The sequence below is a fragment of the Mus musculus genome, chromosome 6 (assembly GCF_000001635.26).
Source record: "Mus musculus strain C57BL/6J chromosome 6, GRCm38.p6 C57BL/6J".
Taxonomy (NCBI): Eukaryota; Metazoa; Chordata; class Mammalia; order Rodentia; family Muridae; genus Mus; species Mus musculus.
The window spans coordinates 147,672,368-147,689,575 of NC_000072.6; the positions used below are offsets into that span (position 1 = coordinate 147,672,368).

At 44.0% G+C, this 17,208-nt stretch overlaps 1 long non-coding RNA gene across 2 annotated transcripts in view; it reads right to left on the minus strand.

Moving 5' to 3' along the window:
• Gm36244 overlaps positions 1-3,375 on the minus strand; it is a 103,113-nt gene extending 99,738 nt beyond the window's left edge. For both annotated transcript variants that reach the window (XR_003956550.1, XR_003956549.1), the window contains exon 1: positions 3,008-3,375. This is a non-coding gene — a long non-coding RNA (predicted gene, 36244). The remainder of the gene's footprint in view (positions 1-3,007) is intronic.
• Between the last annotated feature and the right edge of the window lie 13,833 nt (positions 3,376-17,208).

A 17,208-nucleotide genomic window follows, 5' to 3' on the forward strand; every position in this document is an offset into this window, starting at 1 on the left:
AAAGAAATGAAAAAGTTCGATTCCTCTGTGGTATAAATGAGGAGCCAAGAAGCAAACATAAATGATCAATCTTAAGAGAGCCTTGTTGATTTAGCTTTGAAGGCTAGGGCCAGAGAGGCAAACACATTTGTCAGCAACTGAGCATCTGGAATGTTCCAGATGAGACATGTGCTGTGAAACCACGCCACTCAGCAAGAATGATGTGGACTCTGGGAATACACCTCTGCCTACACCCAATCTGCCGTCCCTGTCCTCCCTCTGGCTGCACCCCAGCCCTGACCTCCCTGTCTCCATCTGCCTACACTTCAGCCTGTCATCCCATCATCCTCCTGCTGGCTGCACCCCAGCCTGCCCTCCTTGTTTGCACTCTGCCTACACCCCTGCCCTGTCCTCCCCTGCCTCCCTCTGGCTTGCCCCCTCTTTGCTATAACTTTCAATAGCTTGCTTACAATGCTCTGACCTGGAGACATCCTCTGCTGTGCTGTGATTTTTCTGGCATCAGCTGCCATTGGTAGCTCCTGTCTTGGATTGCCTTGGGAGAAGTATTTCATTCCCTGGTTCTACCTTCTTCTCTCCAATCAAATGTCAATTAAGATGAATAAGTGTAATTCAGTCCTGCTTTAAGGGAGTGATGTCAGCATGATGGGACACCTATGACCTTGGTTTGTCAACAAATGCTGCATTAGTGACATATAGATGTATATGCATGAGACCCAAAATCCATTAAGGATCTGAAGTGTCCAGTGCAATCCACTTACAGATCAGCCACATTGAAACAGGCAACCATGTCAGCCCCTCTCCCAAGTCATCTGATTTAGCTGGTGTCTTCTTCATCAGAAAATAAAGGTAAGATGGAGCAGGCCTCAATGTCCCTTGCCCTGTGTACAGCCATAGAGCAGGTTTCTGTCTAGATTCACATGGAGCACTGACAGGGCCAGTGTAGTGAAGATGCTGTAGACAGCTAAGGACAAGTACAAAAGGTTTTGCAGTATTGGCAGGAGTCTCAGATAAAATGACTCAGCTTCTCCCTTATCAGGGAAGAAAGACCAAAGCACACTCCTGACTGTAAGAATTATGCATCCCAGAGCCAGGCGTAGTGGCGCACGCCTTTAATCCCAGCACTCGGGAGGCAGAGGCAGGCAGATTTCTGAGTTCGAGGCCAGCCTGGTCTACAAAGTGAGTTCCAGGACAGCCAGGGCTATACAGAGAAAGCCTGTCTCAAAAAAAAAAAAAAAAAAGAATTATGCATCCCAGTGAGCTGGTCTTTGCCTTGCTCCAGTGAGAGAACAGGCAGGCACTTATTAAAATTTCAAAATCTTTAAAGATTTATTTTCATTTTTTATGTGTATGAGTACATGCCCATGTATATAATTATGTATACCATGTGCATAGTGTCTATGTATGAGTGGTTTGCCCATATGTGTATGTATGTGCACCATGTGCATACAGCATCCAAGGGGCCAGGAGGCAACAATCCTTGGAACTAGCATTATAGATAATGATTGTGAGCCTCTGTGTGGGTGTTGGAAACCAAACTCAGGTTCTCTGCAAATGTTGTTAACCACGGAGCCATCTCTACAGACTCCTCCATATTTTTGTTTACGTTTTTAAAACAGATTTCCTTTTCACATGGCCATGTCCAAAAACAAAAGAAAGATGCACCTTTTGTCAGTTGCATGAAATAGCAGAATTGGAAGAAGACACACAATACACCACTGCTCCCCAAGGAGGGAGAGGGCTGTGCTGTGCTCTGATGTTTTGGCCTACAATGCAGCAGCCAGGTACCAAAGAATGCATATCAGTAGATCCTGAGGGAGGGGGGATGGAGAGAGAGGGGAGAAGGGGAGCAGGAGGCAAAGGGGAGAAGGAGAGGTGGAGAGAGAGACAGAGAGGGAGGGAGGGAGGAAGGGAGAGGAGAGAAGGGGAGGGGAGGAGAGAAGGGGAGAGGGAGGTAGAGGGAGGGAGGAAAAGAGAGAGGAAGAGATAGAGAAGGGGGAGAGGGAGGGAGGGAGGGAGGGAGGGAGAAAGAGAGGAAGAGACAGAAAGAGACAGAGAGAGACAGAGAGAGAGACAGAGAGAGCACACAAGCCATATTAGTATAATGTATATAGAGTCAAAAATGAAAAACGTAGAGAGTTTTTAGCTGCAGTTTTAAGGAACACTTGACTGAGGTAGAACTCAAGTATCCCCAAGTGCCTGGATTATGGGTTTGTTCCATTAAGCCCAGCTCAGACGGATTTACTTGTAAGAATGCTATGTAGTCACACACTATCTTTGTAATTTTTTAATGTGTTTAGAGGAAAAAAACCCAAGCAAGTAAAGTAAAATATTAATAGCATTTGACCATCCAGTGGGAGAAAGGGCGTGGGCTTGGTACTTTACCATGTTTTCCAGAGATTTTCAGAGGGGACAGAGGAGACAGGAAGGAGGAAGGTAGGACGGAATGACCCGTTCTGTAATATTATTGTTTACACAATAGTCAAAGGCACAGGAATCTGAGCCTGAAAGTGTGTGTGTGGGGGGGGGAGGGGGGGCTTGTCACATAAGTGAGTCTCTGCCACCTCTTCTATAAGTGTGTCTAAAGTAAACAGAGATCACTGAACTTAGCAAAGCCAAGCCAAAAGTTTAGTTTATTTCATTTTTCTCCAAGTCTTTTTCCACTCAAAGCCATGTTCTCAAAAGAATCTTCAATTTAAGTTGCCAATACGGTACCACTTTTATATTCCAGAGGCTCAGGGGAGTAATATTTCATATGGCTATTAAACATGTTAAAAGTCCTTTTCCATTGAGTTATATTATACAAGGTCATGGCTCCAGCTTAATGGCTGATGCTGAAGAAAGGGGAGGATAGGGTGGGGGCAGAACAATCCAGAGTGGCCTAGTAAAGCAAGCTCTGCTACATTTTTATTGAGCTGTATAATTTAAATTACAAGATATATTTGCTATAAACCTTACGTAGGTTTTCATGACCCAGTGTGTAGAATTGAGAATAGTAGAGCTGGCTCACCTTCAGTATTAGAAGCAGGTCGCTTCGTTCTAGCTGATCAGCTGAGGCAGTGAGCTGCTTCTGTGGCATCATGCCTCAGCATTCCCAGAGAAGGAAGAGTGTGGCCCGGAGTCCTCAACACAGTCTTGAGAAGGTCGGTGCACACCAGTGTCACCACCTCTTATACCGCTCTGTTGGAAAGTGCTGGTCCCACTGCTCATACTGCCTCAGGCTGGGCAAGAGCTTGCTTGTTCTTGATAGAGCATGCTGCATTACCAATAGTAACTGGCAGTTTTAGACTGCATCTTATCTGTCTGGCCTCTGTAAGATCTTTGGTTCAATGGCCAAGGACATCTGGAGCCCTGGGAAGGACAGGGGTGAAAGGCTTGGACACTCAGTAGGATGTGGTCACTAAGGAGAAAGCTTTGCCCCTTGACAAAGTAAGTGTGGGCAGAGCTACAGATAACCCTACCCCCTGATTATAGTCAGCACAGGCAGAGGCAAGGAAGTGGTGAGATCTAAACAGAGGAGAAAATGCTCCACTGGACCAACAATTTATATCCACCTGTGACATAGATAAAATGGATACCATTACATATATGCAAACCTATTAGCCAAAGTTTGGATTTTTAGGACTAGTATTCTAATGCTGGAGCAGGGAGATCAACTACTGTGATATCTTCACTTATCTATTAGCCTGTGTTCAATCTCAGCCCATAATCCCAGGCTGACTGTCAATCCATCTATGGTGTCTACACTGCCTTCTCTAAAGAAAGCAATGCTTTCTTTATTTTATTGTTTTCAAGGGCTGTACTTTCTAGGGAAAGAACCCATGTATGATGGTCAATGTGAACTGTCAACTTGAAAGGATCTCAAGTCTGTGGCAGATGAGCTGCTGGGCATATCTGCGGGGGATATCCTGATTGAATCAGCTGAGGTAGTTAAACCTGTCCACTGTGGGTAGTCCCAATCCTTGACTGGGATCCTGGATGTATAAGCAGAGAAGGGCAGCAGAGCCAATGAATGGGTTTATCTATCCATCTCTGCTTCCTGGAGGCTGGTGTGATGCTTCACCAGCTGCTTCAAGCTCCTGTTGCCTTGACTTTCATCATGGACTGTATCATGGGAATGTAAGCCAGAACAAACTCTTTCTCCCTCCAGCTGATTTTGTTATTTAAGTATTTTACCACAACACCAGTGAACTAAGACAATAGAGAATCAGTGCAAACCAGTATGAAGCTTATATTGCTTTCAATGAAATTGGATCAAGCAATGATGTCCAAGTTTCTGACCCACAATTTGGCTTTACTAGCAGTAGTGAGACAGGCAAGCTGTAGCCTATGAACAGCATGAAAGGTCGGACTGTTCTCTGACAATGACAAAGTACATCTCTATCTTCATGGCTGGGATGGCTTCAAGACACTGGCAGTGTAGCTGCATGCATAGTCTTCAGTCTCAGCATACAGCCACGTGTGTACTTAATCCTGCCTTGCATCTGCTGAGAAGAAGGATGCATGCTGAAGGCACAGCTCAGTGACTCAGTACTCGCCTTATATGCATGAGATTCTCGATTCTACTCAAGCAGCACGTGGGAAAGGGAAAAGGCAAGAAGAGCATTGAGACAGTATAGTTGCCAACATCAGCCGTGTTTCAACTCCTGCTCATCCAAGTGCAAAGTTACTTTCCATTCCTTCTTACTCCAGCTCCATAATCACAGACTCTTATGGAATCAGCCAAAAATCATGTAATGCAAGTACCTCACACTTGAGAAGGTGTTGCCATCAGAACCAAACACATTTTGCCAGGAGTCCCTCAAGGCTGAAGTAGTTGCTGTGGTCATTTGTCTTTTTGATGTCTTTCCTTTCAGTTTTCTTCTTCTTCTTCTTTTCTTCTTCTTCTTCTTCTTCTTCTTCTTCTTCTTCTTCTTCTTCTTCTTCTTCTTCTTCTTCTTCTTCTTCTACTTCTTCTTCTTCTTCTTCTTCTCCTTCTTCTTCTTCTTCTTCTTCTTCTTCTCCTTCTTCTTCTTCTTCTTCTTCTCCTTCCTTCTTCTCCTTCTTCTTCTTCTTCTCCTTCTCCTTCTTCTTCTCCTTCTTCTTCTTCTTCTTCTTCTTCTTCTTCTTCTTCTTCTTCTTCTTCTTCTTCTTCTTCTTCTTCTTCTTCTTCTTCTTCTTCTTCTTCTTCTTCTTCTTCTTCTTCTTCTTCTTCTTCTTCTTCTTCTTTCTCCTCTGATTTTTGGAGTGACATTTCTTTAAAAGCATTAATTCACTCAACTATATTATATGCACACTAGAAAACAAGCACGTTTTTGCTCAGATCTCCTGTGAGTTGTTTTCTTTCTGAGGTTCAGTCTTTCTGTGTTACATTATTCCTACATTCAGGATCCTGACCATAGCAAGATAGAAATCTCTGTGTGTTGTGCATGTATATCTCATCCACCTGCATGGGTAACACATCTAAGTTGAGGGATTTTATATTTGGAGAGCATCATGGGGGAGTGAATGATTCCCCTTTTTCTGGGGTGAGGAATGGGAAAACTCTTGCATGAAATGAGAACACATTCCAAGAGGCTGTCACATTGAAGAGGGTTGGGTTTGGTGCAGAGAAGGATCACTAGAATGGTGCAGATGTTCATGCTAGAAACCTTAGAACATAAAGCAAATGAGGAGTTTGCCCAAGGAAAAGAAGAGTTGAAAGAGCTGAGGAGAGAAAAGGGCCAGGCAGAGAGGTCTGGCTTTCAGACAGTTGATACACAGGAGTGGGGTAAAGCAAAGGGGAAAACATCATTGACCGCCATGCTTGAACTTCGTAAGAAACGGGATGCATGTTGAGCTCCCCTCCATTGGGAGAACCCAAGAACTGTACACACCAGAAGAGGGCTATTGGACTCATGTCTGGGTTTCTAACCTCAGCTGAAGCCCTTCCTTCATGGTCATGGGGAGGTCCTGTTAAGTGACCCCTAAGACACTATTACACTATTTTTCCTTAAATCAACATATAATGTTTAACTCTCTACCAAGAATTAGACTGTAGTGTTTACTGTGAGTTATCTCCTGTACCCTCACCAAGATTCTTCGAGGTTGAGAAACGTTATTGTATGCAGATCCCCACTACAGACAGGAAACACAGTTGAGAGTTCCATTTTGCTGTTCAATCTGCTCTTCTTCTAACCTTTCTCTTTGAAGTCCTTTGGCCTTAAGCATGGTGAGTCACAGATGCCACCCAGTCACAGTGGTGCTTGTTATAGGAAGATGTAGCTTGAGTAAGCTCTCTGAGGGGAAGAGGGCAGAATTCTCCTACCCTGGTTGGATGGATACTGTTCAAGGTGCTATTACAGCACCATCTGCAGGCCCCATCCCAGGGAAGGTATCAGATTAATGGGCATCTGCCCATTAATTAATAGAAAGTCTAAGCAGTGTGTGCTTGGTAATACATTAATCCAAAGGGGCATATCCCCAATGTTTTGGGGGCTCTGGAGGAACACTTTAGAAGAGAAGGACTCCAAAGGTGAAAAGGCATGAACTCTGCTAGTTGGACAGGGAAGCATGCCCTGAGAAGGGTACTGGGGAAAAGGAAGGAAGGGTACTGGATCTACACTTTGGCCAACAACCTTTGATATAGTTTCACTATAAAACAGTGTAGAAGTCACCAGCGAAGCCAGGTCCAAGTTAGGAAGTGTGTAGGACCTTTCGTGGCCTCCTGAATAAGTCTGTATCTCTTCCTGAAAGCAACAGTTGCTTAACATAAATGTATTATATACTTAAGGCTTAACGTCCCAGATACATGCTTCATTCCCAGAAAGAGCTCCCTTGTGGAAGTTAGTTTTGAATAGCCTTCATTTACTTAGAGGCCAAGAGCCCAGTTCTTTCCACAGCTACATTAGCCAGGTGAAGAGTCATCACTTGTGTGGACATTAACTTTGACTTCTTCAGACTGCTTTACTAATCTCTGTAGAGAGCATCGGGAGGTCAGGTCATGCTGCAGCAAAGGCTCCTGGGAAGGATCACTTCCCTTACCATTCCTGGGCTCAGTGTGAGCATTAAAAAATAAACCCAGAAAGCATGAAGAGTGTTACCCAGCTGTGAGAGAGCATTCCACCAGAATACTCATTCCCCATGGGAAGACAAGACCTGAGGAACAGACCCCGATTCCTCTATTATAGTCCACCCTGAAGGTTAGGTTCTACACACCAAGCCTGCATACCTGTCTGCCATTCATACTTCCAATCATTGCAGTGTTGACCCAGGAAGTGCCTGCAGGGTTTGGAATGAAACAAGATAAAGCTGTGCTCATCTGAATTCATAAGTCAGGGAACACTTCATTAAGACAATCTCTAAACAGCTCCAAAATCTGTGTATGCTGATTCCCTACAAAGTTCTACTGAGCAGAGAGCCAGTTGCTTATCCTTGGTGGCTCCTAGGCAAGGATATCAGACAGACAACACAAGCATTTTCCTTGCTAATTTTGTCAGTTTTAAAATTATACTTTTAGCCAGGTTGGGGCACACCTTTAATCCCAGCACTTGAGAGGCTAAAGCAGGTGAATCTCTGAGTTCAAGGCCAGGCTGGTCTACAGAGCGTGTTCCAGGACAGCCAATACTATACTTTTTACATTAGAAACATATAGCATCTTCTGACGTTATCTGACTCTATCTTAATGTGATCCTTCAACTGAGAGACTGATACAGATTTACACTGACTTCACAAAATTACTAGATTCTATCTTGGGCTACACAGTGACCACAGGAGTATAAACAGCACAAACAGGTTGTTGTGGGGAAACTTTATAAAAATATTAAGAGTTCCAGTGTGTGAGAGGAAGTAGTCTCTCCTTTCCCACAAAGCTAATACCTGTTAAGTAACAGGCATTGGGAGGCATCAGAGGCATAGTGAACCAGGACATATGGTATGGTACTGATGGTAGGCACAAGTTTGTGAAGATACAAAAAAAAAAAAAAAAACAAAGGAAAAAGTATGTAAGATGGGTTATTTTTCCTTTTTTATCAAACATGTGACAAAAACTTCACAGGAGAGAAGATTTATTTGGCTTCAGAGTTTAAGAAGTGCTACAGCTCACCATGGCAGAGAAACATGGTAGCAGGAACCCAAATAGGTGGTCACACTATTTGGTACCTGGAAGTTAAGAGTGGAGCAGGAAGTAGTGTTGCATTATAAACCCTCAAGGCACACCCTTGTTGACCTACTTCCTCTAGGAGGGTTTACCTTCTAGAGATTCTATAACTTTCCCAGGAACCACCTGGGGATCAAGTATTTAAACACATACACCTGGGGGGGGGATTTAAGCATTCAGAACATGTGTAGGGAAGGGTTGAATCGACTGAGTCAAAAAGGAAAAAAAAATATCTATATACTCTATACAGATATAAAACATAAGTGCACAAACACGTATGACAAACATGCTTGATTCCGAGTGAGGGAGGGAATCATAGCACGTGTGGCAGCTTGCAGGGAAGCAGAGGCCAGCAGGAGGGAAAGATCAGTGTCCAGGGCTGACACAGCAAAGAGAAGATATGTTGTGAACTGTCCTAGAGAGGCAAGCCCCAGGCTATGTACATCTGGTCATGCCATCATTCTTGAGGAGAGACAGCATGCCACGGAGCTCTGAGAATCCAGTGTGATGGAGTTACTGGGTCATGTCAGGATGAGTAGGCAATTTTGATTACCATGGTGATACGATTTGGATGAGTTCTGCAGGACAGGATGGAAGTCCTCGCCAGACGCAACCACTGACTTATGACAACTACAAAACTAGCATCACAGATTACATGAGATGTATGCCAAACAGTCAGTCCTTTGTGTGTCTGTCTATATTTTCTCTATCCAAATCTCCCCTTCTGCAATACATCACACACATTCAGACTGCAAACCTAGAATGTTCTGGAATCTATGGTAGGCAGGATGCAGAAGGGAAGAGTAGCCGCCTGCGGCCACACTAACTGGATTCCTGACTGGGAGGCCGGAGCTGTAAAGGAGAGAACGGCGAGAGAAGAAAAGAGACCAAGACAAATTTCTGGTCATGGCCCAATGTTTACTACGAGTCTGTGCTTATAAAGTGGGGAGGCCACACATTCAGACTGTGCAAATCTAGAATGTTCTGGATTCTATGGTAGGCAGGATGCAAAAGGGAACAGCACAGCATGCAGGCTCTAAAAATGTACATTATTGAGAAGAGCTAATTCATATTACGTTCTAATGTGTACTTTTAATTTATGTGTGTGTGTATCTGTGTGAGCATCCATCACCAAGTGTGTACAATGTCTGCAAAGGCCAGAGAGGTCACTGGGTCCCCTGGAGCTAGAGTCAAAAGCAATGATGACTTGGGTCCTGGGAATACAATCCAGCCGGCCCTCTGGAGAACATCGAGGACTCGTAATGCTGAATCATCACTACAGCTGCACCAACTTATATTCGTTCCCCCTTTTATTGATAAAAGATTTTTCTCACTTAATATATCCTGATAACAGCTTCCCCTCCCTCTACTCTGCCCAACTCCTTCCACCTTCCCTCCCATCTATTTCTCTCTGTCATTTATTAGAAAACAACCAGACTTTTAAGTGGTAATAATAAAACAAGGCTAACACATCAAAATTGGAAAAAAAAAAAGGGAAAGAGCCCAAGAGAAGGCACAAAAGAGTGTATTCGTTTCCCAGAGCTCACATAAAACCTACCATAAAACATGTGGCTTGAGCAGAAAACATTAGCTCTCTTCCAGTGCTGGAGGCCAGAGGCACAGGGCAGATACTGGCCAAGTCGCTTGCTTCTGGATGATCCTGTGGAGACTCTGCCCTGTGTTCTTTTAGCTGCTGGTAAGGACCACTGGTCCTTGGGGGTCCCCAATTTGTAGGTGCCAACCTCACAATGTGCTTTTCTGGCAACGTTATGTTTCCACTCAGAGGCAGTACTATGAAGTCTTGGCCCATCCTGTACAGCCTCGTCTTAAGTAATTCCATCTACAGTTAGCTTAGTTCTGAATAAGCTCATGTTCTGAGGATCAGAGAGCCAGGGCTTAGGTCTATCTCTTGGGGAACACAACGCAACCCATAGCCTGGGGTTGCCAATGAACATAGAGAGCAAAGTGAAACTCTGTCATAAACAACAAATGAGAGAACCCCAATCTCTGTCTATGTTGTGTCAATGGGGATCTGAAGGCCAGAGGGTGGTAGAGTTGGTAATGGAGGGAGGCTTAGAGGTGGTAGGTAATAAAGCACCTATGGAGGTGGGAGCTGTGGTGGTGATGATACCAAAGTGGTGGGAGGTGGTGAGGCTGATAGTGGTTATAGTAGTATAGATGGTTACAGGGATAGTAGCAGAGTCCTGGAGATGGTATCAAGGGTTAGAGGTGATGATGATGGTGGTGGTAGAATTGTAGAATCGGTGGTGGATGGTGGAGATGGTGGTTATGATGATGGTGATGGTGGAGATGGTGGTGATGGCGGAGATGGTGGTTGTGGTTGTCTCAGTGCTGGTAATTGTAATCGTGGTGGTGATGATGGGGGTCAAGGTGGTTGTAATGCTGATGGTGATATGGTCATGTTAATGATGGTCATAATGGTGGTAATTGTAATGGTGACAGTCATGTTAATGATGGTGATAATTGTGGTAATTGTAATGGTGACAGTGGTTATAATGGTGACAAAGGCAGAGATAGAAGTGGTTGGGAGAACGGGTGAGAGGGACAGTCAGAGATGCTAGAGTTAGTGATGGAAGAGATGGCAACATGCCAGATGGCTGGGTTCTACTAGAACTAAGACCAGCATCACACTCCTAATAATATACCCGTGGTCACAGAATTGCCAAGAGGCAATATGGTGTTTTCCCAAATCTTCCCAGAATCATCTTATTGCCAATGCTGAAGACCACATGAGACCATTGCTACAACCAATCTCGTGTGGGGGGGTCCTCAACACTTTGTCAGATGGAATGTGAAAGAGCTTTTTTTGTTGTTGTTTTTTTGTCTTTTTTTTTTTAGATATTTTCTTCATTTACATTTCAAATGCTATCCCCTTTCCTAGTTTCCTCTCCAAAAGTCCCCTATACCCTCCCCACCCCCACTCTCCTCCCTGCTCCTCAACCCACCCATTATGCTTCCTGGGCCTGGCATTCCCCTGTACTGGGGCATATAAAGTTTGCTAGACCAAGGGTCCTCTCCTCCCAATGATGGTCACCTAGGCCATCCTCTGCTACATATGCAGCTAGAGACACGAGCTCTGGAGGGGCACTGGTTAGTTCATATTGTTTTTCCTATAGGGTTGCAGACCCCTTTAGCTCCTTGGGTACTTTCGCTAGACTTGGTCTTTGTTGGGTGATTTTGACTGCTTGGGGCTTTCTTGATTCTGCGGCAGCAACACTTCCAGCTCAGGCCTTGACACTCATGCATGTAGATCCTGTAAATTCAGGGAGTTTCTGCTCCCACACTAACCTAGACCAAACTGGAAGGTGAGCTGTTGGAGGAATGGTTTCCAGTCACTTCCCCTAGCAATCCATGCAGATGTGCCTTTTGTAAAGCATCTTCAGAGCCTTTATAAGATGATTCTTTTCTCTATTAGTGGTAACCAAATTTATCTCTTTCTCTGATCTATTTTCCTCCTACTTCTTATTGCTGTATCTTAAAATCAGAGACCAAATTAAGGGCCTACTCACCAGCCTGTTCTGGGTTTTGCTTTTAAAGAGATCTATTCTTGGGTGACCTGATGGAAGACAGAAAACCTATTTCAGCAAGGGCTTCATAGAATCAGGTGAACTGGCTGGTGGTGCATGATTCAGGTGACCATCATTTTATTAATCTGTGTATTGTAAATTTGATCTATAGGAAATTATTCTCCAAAACAGCCATGGAGTCTCCAGATTTTCACACATTGTCTAGCACTAATTAGGCGTCTAGTGAAGCTCTATGCTATCAATTCAAAGAATTAATTAAAAGTAAATAACTTTGGAAGTTTACATGTCAAGTGCTTGTGCTCTCTCTCTCTCTCTCTCTCTCTCTCTCTCTTTGTCTCTGTGTGTGTGTGTGTGTGTGTGTGTGTCTGTGTGTATGTGTGTCTGTGTGTCTGTGTGTGTGAATCAGTCAAGCGTGGAGCCATACTTTTTGTATGTTTTGAGACAAGATCATAGTGCAGAATGGTCTGAAACTAACTGCGCGCATGAGAATAACCTTGGATTCCCAAGTCTTCTGGCTGATACCCACTTGTAAATCCAAGTTGGAACTACAAAATCATTTTGAAAATCCAGAATTAAACCTAAGTTGTACAATATTCTGAGCATGCCATGCAGTAAGAGCTGATGAGTGGCCAGGAGTGTCTGCCCTTTTAACATGTTGACACAATGGTCCCTACAAAGTTCACACCCAAAACCACACAGTCCGGTTACAAAAAAATAAAAACCTCCCCAAATGAGGTTATGACTTTGTGTTGTGCTACAGTCATTGCTGCCCTTGGAGCCTCATGTGGCCTGTGTGTCACAGGTTGGATATGCCTGAACTAACCAATCAGAGGAGTTTGACATACCCACTTCCCTGAAGAAGTTACATGCCTAAAATTACCTTATTTCCCAAGGATCTTTGTTACAAACTCCCCAATATACCTGTATTTTCCTCCCTTTCTGGTGGTGATAGCAAGGACTTCAAGTGTGTAATTTACCATACTCAACCTTGGCTACATGTTCAGGTCATCCTCAGTGGCCTCTCTTAGTATCAATAAGATGACTCCAAATCACAATGAAAGATTCAGCCTGTCAGTCCACCTTAGTTCTTACATCATTCCTGAGTTTGAGATGAAGCACTCAGCGGAGTCCTTATTATCCATTTTAGTCCCCTAGTCCCACAAGCCACCCTCTGCTGAAGAGCATAGATTACATCCTCCCAACCTTTTAAAATGTTGCTTCATGAATCTCAGGCAGCTTCCACTCGACCTCCTTCCTCACACCAACCCCTCAACTAATAATCTCTCAAAATTAATAATGATTAATTATTATCACTTTATTTTGTTTGTAAAATACTTGTCCGTCCATTCCACCGCTAATGTGCATTCTGCAGAGAGTGAAAAGGATCAAATGTAACTTGTGTCAAGTTGGGTTTTCTTTATTTCTTACAGTGTTTTCCCTAATTCTTCTTTATTGAATGCAGAAATAGTTTGCTTTACTAGTCCTTCTGCTTCAGTGCTGGGAAACTGAAGTGTATGAAACAGAACAAGGCTGACAAGTAGAAGCTTAAAGACCTAACTTACTGCTAGTGACGATTACTGCAGAGGGCTTTCTGGGTTAACTGGCTATGTGCTTTGGAACATGAATGGTTGATCTGACAGGCTTAACTCAGGCCCAGCCATCCACACACACTGGCATGTTTGCATAAAGGAAAAATACAAAACGAGCTGTGTCCAGAATCCTTGGGTACTTCCCTTCATCCATTCTCTCTTTCCTTTGGATATTTTGCTCAGCTCAAAGCCTTGATTTCCCAGCATGCCCTCTGCTCTGTTGTGCAACGCATGCACATGACTTGAGTGTGACCAATCGGATGTGTGAGAGCCATCTTTTTGGAATGAGGGAAGATAAACGAGGGGGCTTCTCGGCTTCTCTCTTTACTCTGAACATGGGGGGTGAAGTTGGGAATGAGGTATGTGAGAAGCTCTGAGTCTGCTACTGAGATGAGTGGGACTGTCCCTCATGCCAGTGAGGTAGGTGAGCCCCTGAACAAGAAGTGTTTGCCTCACTGCAACCCCAGCTGCTGTGTTTTTCTGGGCTGTGAGGTCAAATTTTTATCTCCACAGAAACCCTAGAGCACAGGGGACACCATAGTTTCTGCTCCATCTTGCTTTACTTCCAGTCTGTTCCCGACTCCAAAGGATGAGGAGCAAGAAGTCCAAGACATACACTGGGAAATGTAACACAACCCCTTCCTTCCCCCAACCCCAGCCTTGTGCCCTCCTCTTCTTCTCCTCTCTTACACCCTTTTCCTCCTCTCTCCCATTTCTTCTACCTATCATCTTTCTCCTCCACTTGATGAGTTTCTATGCCCCTTTTCTCATTTACATTCTCTTCTCTTTTTTTCCTGTTTTTCCTTCATCCTTTTCCTCTTCTTTGTACTCTCCTTTATCTTTCAACTTCATTCCTACATTTTGGAAATCTCCCCGTGTCTTGCTGAGAGGCAGAGAAATCCGAACACCAGTTTCTCATTTTCTCCATTCTCACAGGATCCTTCCCATTTGCTCGCCTGAGTTTGGAATTGAAAACATACTTAGTGTTTAAGTAAATGTAAAAGTCCTGAAAGGCCAAGATTCCTTCCTGAGACCATGGTACCAATGACAGTAACCTTTGGGGGCCACGGCGAAGCTGTTTTGTCTGTTAATGAAACTGCAGGGGACCTCGGCAAAAGGGCGTGGACACTTCTGTAGAGAGTCCAGGACAGGAAGCTTTCCTCTGGATTGGGCAGTCAGAAGACAAGGTGATCCTCTGACTGTAGCTCAATGGCGTCTTATGACAGTCGCTGTGGGGGAGGGGAAGAAGGCTTGGTGTTGTGTTGTCTGTGCCCTCCTGTGATGTTCTGCCCAAAGTGAAGCCAGTATGAATAATATAGCTCTACTGTGATAGGCAACAAGTTTGTCATGCCCTTGAGACCAAGCTGTGCCTCTCAGGTCGCCCCCTGGTGTTTCACCCTCATTCACAAGGCCTGACAGCGACAGAATCCACAGTGAGAGCTGGGACACAGCTCCTAGTCCACTCAGCAGAGTTTTGTGATTCCAATCACGTATTTTTCATCCACGTCTTTCCATGGATTGCTCAATACCCGACAGGTAACATTTTTCCCTTCTCAAATCACCTGGAATAACCTAAGCCTTAAATCATCCAGAATAAGCTAAGTTCTTAGCCTCTTGAAAGATTGCTTCATCAGCTGTCATAATTCGTTTACAGCACAGAGTTAAAAATGCTATAAAGTAGTTGTAAGTGGAACACTGTAGACTGTTGACTCCTGTTGTATTTTTAAAGGCATTTTGTTATCTTAAAGCTCTAATGGTCTAATTTTGGAAATCTGCTTGTCTTTGTATGATTGATGATTCTGGGAGCATTGTGTGAACCATGAAGTCTGAGCTGTGGGTAAACCTGGGTCAGGATTTGACTTGGAATAACATTCAGGGGAGAAAAGAATTCCCAGGCCATTCAGTGGGTCTAGAGCATGAGCGAAGGCCATAGGTCAGAATGGAGTGTCCACAGGTCTGGGCTGTGGGCTTCCCGGAAAAATAATAACGCAAATACAAAAAAAAGGTACCTAGAGCCAAAATAAATATTCCTCGGAATCAGACAGATGAGTCTCTTCTTTTTATTTAGGAAATGTAAAGGTTCTGAAAGATGAGCGTAATGTCTGGAGTCAAGGGTTAGATATAGGAACTCCTATGGAGGGAAAATAACTTTTGGGCATTCTTAGTTTACAAATGAGAAAAAATACTTAAGAGGCTGAGTCACACATTCCTCATCCCACCAAGGAGCGTGAAGGACCAGGGATTGAGGAGAGTGCATCAGGGGAACGGTTCCTTCTTTGACCTTCAGATCATGCTTTGAAGAGTCAAGGCAGATGGGAGCTTTTGGTCCATGACTGTATACCTCTGGGTAAAGTGTGGAGTGGAAATATTTATGCCAGGATGCCAAGTTCATTTGCTCCCTGGATGACCAAACTGTGGAGTGAGATCACCGAGCATGAAGGACACAGACCAGATCCTCAGTAGGCAATGCTTTCCCCTTTTGAGGCCTCATTCACAATGTACTGAACACACATAAAACTGGGTTTAGTTCTATCATCCAAGGTGAGGTAGCACCACCAGACAGGGGCATTCTAGCTGAGAGTGTTTTCTGTAAAAAGACTCTGTACAAAGACAACTAGACTCTCGAGGAAGCAGAGGTTTGCTGTTCCCCAAGACTGCACTCCAGAAAGGTAGGGGAAGCTCACTCTGGAGACAAGATCAACTGAAAGAATGACTTACTTTTTAAGCAGCCTAGGATAGAAAGACATGGAACTGCCAGGTTAATTCCACCATCTGCCTGACTTCATTGCTTCCTTTAACATATGATATGACACCTGCAATACCCTTGGCAAAAATGCTCACCACTTACACAAGGCTTACCATGAGAGGTGAATTCTAATTAACTCAATCCATCCTTAAAATAGACTCTGAGGAAGGTGGAGTTACTACCCCTGTTTTGTAGGTGAGGAAACTGGAGTGCGGAGATGCTAAACCCTTTCCCATCATTCACACAGGTATGCAGGAGGCTGGACCAGGCACCCGCACCAAATGTTCTGGCTACAAAGTACCTACTCTCACCACTTTCTCTCTCTTAACATTACTTCCCTTTATCTGTGATACTCTAGAAATACACTTGGCAACCATGAAGACAATTTTCTGTCTTAATAATCCACTTTGATTCCGCTTCCCCTTCCTGGGAAGGGCACAATACTATGGTGATTATCTAATCCATCTGGGGACTCTGGACACACACTCTTTGTTTATAGAACACTTGGAGGCCCATTAAAGGTTCAGTGAGGTGTAGACAGAGACACAGTCTTAGTTCTGCTCATTCATGATAGCAGCGGATGCTGGCTTTCCCTCCCACGTTTCCCAGTGTTCCCTCAACTGGTTCAGTGATATTTCCTTGGCTCCATTTATCTGGCTCACCCATGGAGAAGAAAATATTAAAAAACGGCTGCGTGAAGTCTCCCACCTACGTTGTCACCCGCTGGTTATGAACTTTCTCCATCAGAAGTTACCCCCTCTATAATGATTAATTATCTTTGTTTAGCACACTTAAGGGGAAAAAGAACGGAATGAAAATATTAAAGTTGGAGGTGACACAAACTAATTTGATAATATTGCCATTATAACCAAGTGAACTAATACATGACACTTCCCTTGAAATATTTTTTTTCCTTTCAGAATTTATGTCTTTCCTAAAGGGGGTGTTTTTTCTTCTTACTCTCCAAGTGGATGTAATGGGTAAATGTTAGCTTTGTGTCCTTTTTGGGCCCATGAGGAATTACAGGCCACAGAAATCCATGAACCAAAGGGTGTTTGATGAATCAGAAGAAAATGGCATAATACTGTAAAATATAACATGGCACTGAAAGTGTCACACCATCGATCTCACAGGAGGGAGGGGCTCTCGGCCCCACTGGCTAGTATCTCTAATGACCTGTGCCTCCAATCTGTCCCACACACTAAGGCCTTC